Below are 6,177 nucleotides of genomic sequence, written 5' to 3' on the forward strand. Positions count from 1 at the left end.
TAAAGCCTACACCATCAAAGTTAACTTATCACAGACATCTCATTCAATTTTAAAAATTAAACTCCTTTAGTTGTTATATCATATAGAAGTTTAATTTATGGGGAAATAAATGCTGTTATCACCATTTCTTCTCGTCTTCTCCGCAAGATAGTTCGTCTCGCTCTCCCTCAGCCGGCGCTGCTGTGCCTCATGCACCTGTACCTTGAGTATGCAACGCACTGCACGGTTGAGTCTGTCGCTAACTTGACAACTACTTGCATCTGCTCGAGTCTTACAGTTATTTTCTATCTCTGCATGAACTTACTGCACTTTCACGCTTATGTATGCACAAGTACAAAGTTGAAACTGAGAGAAGATCTATTTAAAAAAGTCGTTCATAATATTATTTAAATTGTTCTTTAGTTAACATTTTTCATATACTTATTGTAATATTTTGGACGTCACCAATTCAAAAAAATAAACGTTGAATGATCACAAAGGCACCTTCAAAAGCATGATGTATAACCTCGTCGAATCCGCTAATTATCATAGGAATTATTTACCAGTATCTTTACGTAGAGTCATTCGTTTTGTTTTACGCTCTCTTAATGTTTGTTCTATTGATATGTGTTATACAAATTAATTATTTTACGGCTCATTTTAAAAAGCAAATTTAAAAAGTTACATCATTGCATTATTATTTTCAAAGGCATTTGTTTTTAATAGATATGTTATTTTCTTTAACGATTCATTGAATTAGTATACGTATACATTGATCAGACAAGGTTACTTTAAAAGTCATTCTCAGAAGAGCAATAATTATATTATGGAAAAAATAACAGGTATCAAGGTTCAGTGACCCCGTTGACCTCTTGTGTGTATAATAATTATGGCTTGTTGAGAGTTGACGTCACTGACAGTAGTACGCGGAACTTTTTTAAAAATATTTTTCAATACGAATTAATTGCTGGTATATAAATAAATACCTTATTATTATATTACATATATAATTTTTTTCACACTTTTTTTCTCACATAATTTTCTTGTCACTTTTAAAGTTATGTTTTGTTAGGTTTTATATAATATAAGAACCAACCTGTCGCTACTCTGTACTATATTATAGTATTCAAATGCTTAAATTTCTATTGTACTATTTAAATTTTAATAATGTCATATATGTATTAATGTTGGAATTTTTAAATGAATATATCGACAGTCTCAAACAACAGGCGGAAAATTTAAATACAAATAAAAATACTAAAGCAACTCCTGGTACCTTCAGATGCGCTCTTGACCCGGTATATATCAGGAAAATTAACATCAGACAATAATGATGTCCTTCGGTAAACTTAACCGTCGCTCATAAAACTCCCATGTCAACAATTTCAGAACCCCCGAACCGATAACTATTTTACACCATCGCTATTGGTTGACCGGCATTTTTTGTGCAACGGCACATACCTAATAAAAAAATTCGTATACTTCAAATTTCCCCATATTATGAATCTTTTTTGCTATAACTAATATAAATGAAACTAATATTTTTCGATTTGCTACGCGTATTTTTTTATTTCAAAAACTACATACTCCCGACGGTTCGATTACTTTCCAGCAACCGAGATCACGGGTTTTAAAATAATAAAATCGCGCGTAGTAATCCGAAAAATATTAGTTTCATTTATATGAATACTCGGGAAAGTCTTTATCTCGTTATAACTAATATGTTTGTTTAAAAAATCAGCAATAGACTTACATATACATGAGGAAATCAAAAAAAAAAATCCCGAGGAATCTTTGACCGGAGTTGGTATTTTGAAAAACAAAGTTTTTTTTTTAATACAATATTTATATCATTCGATTATAGGTTTTATTATGTGTCCATTAAAGTTTATTATCGATTAACGAGTAGATGCCGTTTAGTTTCTTTCCTCAGTCGGATGCGCGCGCGCATTGTTCCTATCCATTGGTGAATATTTAATTTAAAATTGTTAAATAACTGACAAGTATTACTTTAGCAAAACATGTATTTTATTACTTTTACATAGTACTTCGTTTATAAAGACTACAACTCGGCTCTAGATAAAATATATCTATATAAAAACAACATATCTTGGTTGTTGATACAGTTGTTAATAACAACAATGTATTCAGTCTTAAACATATAGTTTAAAAGTTCAATATCGATTAAATCTAGTTATTCTACTGAATGCTATGCGATGTACATAACTACTTATTTCCGATGAACCGATAATTGAGTTAGTTATATTTTTTTTACATCCATAATTGCCTATAAAACGGCCGGGAACATTGCGTACCACAAGTTTGAAAGTCACAGTACTATTGAAGCGATTCTCGTTCCTCATTCAATAACCTTCGTTGAATTTATAGTGTTCAAACTTCGAAGATGTGAAACGATAACTGGAAACTCCGTGCGTAGTGTGACGATACAAACTCATAGTAAGCGTACAGCCGAGGCAATGGAGTAGGTTTTATAGCGTCCAGCGGAGCGTGGGATCGCAAATAAAACAGAAAAATTCACCGACCGCATATTGTTATAAGGATCAAGTGTTACTTCACATTAGGAACATAACGACAGTCACGTGATACCGTCAAGTGATTTTCACATGGAAAGTAAACACGTTTTGAACTTTGGCATAAATTATATGGAATAAAACTATTATGAACACAAAGTTCTTGCACTTTGTCTGTGTGCCGTTAGGAAAAACAAGGCTCAGTACAGCTACAGCACGTGTTCCTTTGTGAGGAAAACAAAAAATTGACAATTAAAAACAGCGCCATCTTGCGACAAATAAGAATCAACTGACCGATATTTTGAAAGATTTAAAATTAAAATATACACTAAAAAGTTTGAGACATGAGACAATAATTAGTACTACAAAAAAATCATACTTTTGTTGCTTTTGTCGAGTATTAAATATATTTTTCGTACAAAGTGACTTACTAGTACCTACTATATTACCTAATAATAATGTCATTTTTTTAATTATTAATCATAATTTATATACGATTTCAATAAATTTGTTATTATAGAGAACTTTCTTTGGCCATTCTTATCTAATACTCAATACAGATCGCATCACTTTCACAAGATTTCTATTTTATAATTGTCTTTATATTCATTAACATATTAATCTGATTTTTTAATTCCTCCTAATTTTCTAAAGTCGCTGCCACAGATCTGTATGAGAGAAGAACCTTTCGACTTATTAATATGTAATTAATAGGCAACTCAATAACAGAGAAAACGACTCTGTTGCGGCTCCCGTTACTATTGTAAATAGTAAAAAGTAAAGTCATTAAATAAACAATGCGATGTATTAAATGATATGATGATGATGCACAGAACAAAACATTAGGTTATTTGTTCAAAGGCTTTTTTACTTAATACTTATTTCATTCCTTTTTCAAATACACACACACACACACACATACAAACACATAAGGTGACGTCACATTTGCCTCTACGTTTAATCCGACTGAAAACTGTAATATTTATAATGAATTATTATATAATGATATAAACAAACGGATTTACTTTATCGGCCATGAAGTTATTATTATCTGTTATCACTGAAAAATAAATCATCCCTCTATTCTCGACAGTCTTCAGTGTACACGGTTAATTTGTAGCGTATGCTTCCTAATATCTTTAACATAACTAGGTGACATATGTAAAGTATTAAACATAATTAAATTATTCCAATAATTCATGTTTCATGTTATACAATATTAATTACATAACACGCACACTCACACACACACACACACACAAACACACACGCCCTCGCATGATGTACGACCTCACAGGAACACCTCCGTAATGGAATATTAGTGACATTCATAATGTATACGTATCTAATATCATTTATTAGTCACAAAGCTGAACTATATAGAATGACCACGTTTAAGAGATCCCTTCTACGGAGCGAGGATAGAGCCACCGAAGGGGCTGAGGGGCGAGGCGAGGCAGTTACTTTTTGGGTTTCTTCTAGTTATCCACGCATATATATTTTTTTATAATATGGTCTTCATCCGTGCAGAGACGTGCACAGTATATTCTGCCAGTGTCGTGTAGAATGGAGGAGACACGATCCGGCATTAACTTTTGAATGAAATAAAATTTACTGTCTCGACTGAAGTCACAATTAGGAACTAAATATGTTGGTAGGTCTAAAACAACACAAATTAAATAAAACACAAAAATAGGAGATATATACTGTATAAAAAATGTAAAACTAACACTAATGTTAAAAGGAAAAAAGTATTTTCCTTAAATTTGTTCAGATTGCTTTTCTTTACATAAGTACGTCAGCTCTGTCAATGTCAACAACAATTTTACGTCTTTCGTACTGTCTCTCGACATATCCCCGCTCCTTTTCTTTAAAACTTTAAAACGATTCAACCGCACGTAACTATCTCTTGATAAATACAAAAAAAAAAAAGTATGTAAGTTAAAAAATATATTAAATCAAATATAACAAATAAGTAAGTGTTTTAAATAAGTAACTTAGTATCAATAGGCCTTTCAGTTAGCATATGTTAAACCTTACTGATTTGAGTAACGATTTGAATCCGTTTGACTATTTAACATTGTACGTACCCTGACAAGATCACTACCATCACTGCGCTGCGTCTTATTTCCTCACCCACAGCTGACATCTGTCGACAGTCACTTGACACCGCTCATCAATATAAGGCTGCTCGACACATGACTCCTTACAATAACGTCTTAGTGACACCAGTTAGGTTAGGTCAAGTTACGAGTTAGGTTGGAAGAAAGTCGTAAGACTTAATAAGGGCGTACTGATTATACCATCATGGTGAGACGAGAAACCTTAACGGAGCTGTCATGATACATGTATGGCATTAATTTGACTTGCAAATAGATTTGTTTGTAGAAAATACATAATGATTTTTTGTTCAAACTCGTAAGTAAATATTACGTATCCGTAATACAACTAGCAAGACGTAACTTGACATGTTGTGGGAACCTGAATATTATATAACATAAGGTTATTGAGATCGCCAAATTTCGAACTCATGACACAATCATTGTCTCATACAGTTAACATTTCATACTTCTGTGAACCAACTCTCGATGTCTCAAGTTTGCTGTTCCTCATCTCATTAAGAAACCTCATTTATCTTTATTAATTATCAGTTTTTTTGTGCAATAACAATTAATAGTTTGTATAAACATCTTTATGACGACTAAGATTGAAGTTAGAGCAAATATTACGTTAATATTAAAGAATAACCATAAACTTATTTTAGGACTACCTGTAGTATGTGTCATTGGTATTTGGTAGTTTCCACTAAACTAATATTCCCACCGTGTCATCTCATTACACCGTAGGAAATCGATCACAGCACGTGCTCCTTATCAATACTCTCCAATGCCACTTACGATACGATAAAACTTTCTTATACTATTGTTGAAATCTAATATCAACAAATGTCACTTCTGAACTGCATAAAAAATAATAAAAAAAAACAATTTAAATAATAAAAATCGTATTCTTAAAATGCTTTAAAATTAAAAAAAAAGAAAAGCAATTCTCATATCCTCAACTCTACTTCCAATACCTGTAACTTATTCTACACCCGTACTTTAAAACGTCAGTATAATTGTACTGTCAATGTTATAATTTTTATGAACTTATTTTTTTAGATTAAATAATAAAACTACAGTTATTCTTCCTTCTACTCGAGTAATTTTTACTATCTGTATATTCAAATAGTATTTACGTAAGGGTAACAATTTCCATAAATATAAACGATAAAAAAAAACGACCTTTGAATTATTTTCCTGTCATGTTTTTGCATATTTGTTATGAAATGTGTAAAAATATGCTGATCATTATCAATGGAATTTATAATAAACTAAAACAATATTGGTATTGCCTCGCAACAAATAACTCCAATACTTCGTAAATATTACTCTTTACGGCAATTACTTTATTTTAATACTATATAAATCAGATGTCCCGCGTCCGTTGCCAATTAAAACATTCCTAGCAAACTCTTCAGACGTGAAATTCGTGAAAATGGTTGTAATCAAACATAATTATTTTACGTATCTCTATTTACCATACATTCATAACTGAGATCGCATCATATTTTTCGTAAGCCGCTGTCAAATGTTACTCTAATAGGTCAAATTACTTGGCCAATGTT

Source organism: Danaus plexippus, chromosome 6, assembly GCF_018135715.1.
Source record: "Danaus plexippus chromosome 6, MEX_DaPlex, whole genome shotgun sequence".
Classification (NCBI taxonomy): domain Eukaryota; kingdom Metazoa; phylum Arthropoda; class Insecta; order Lepidoptera; family Nymphalidae; genus Danaus; species Danaus plexippus.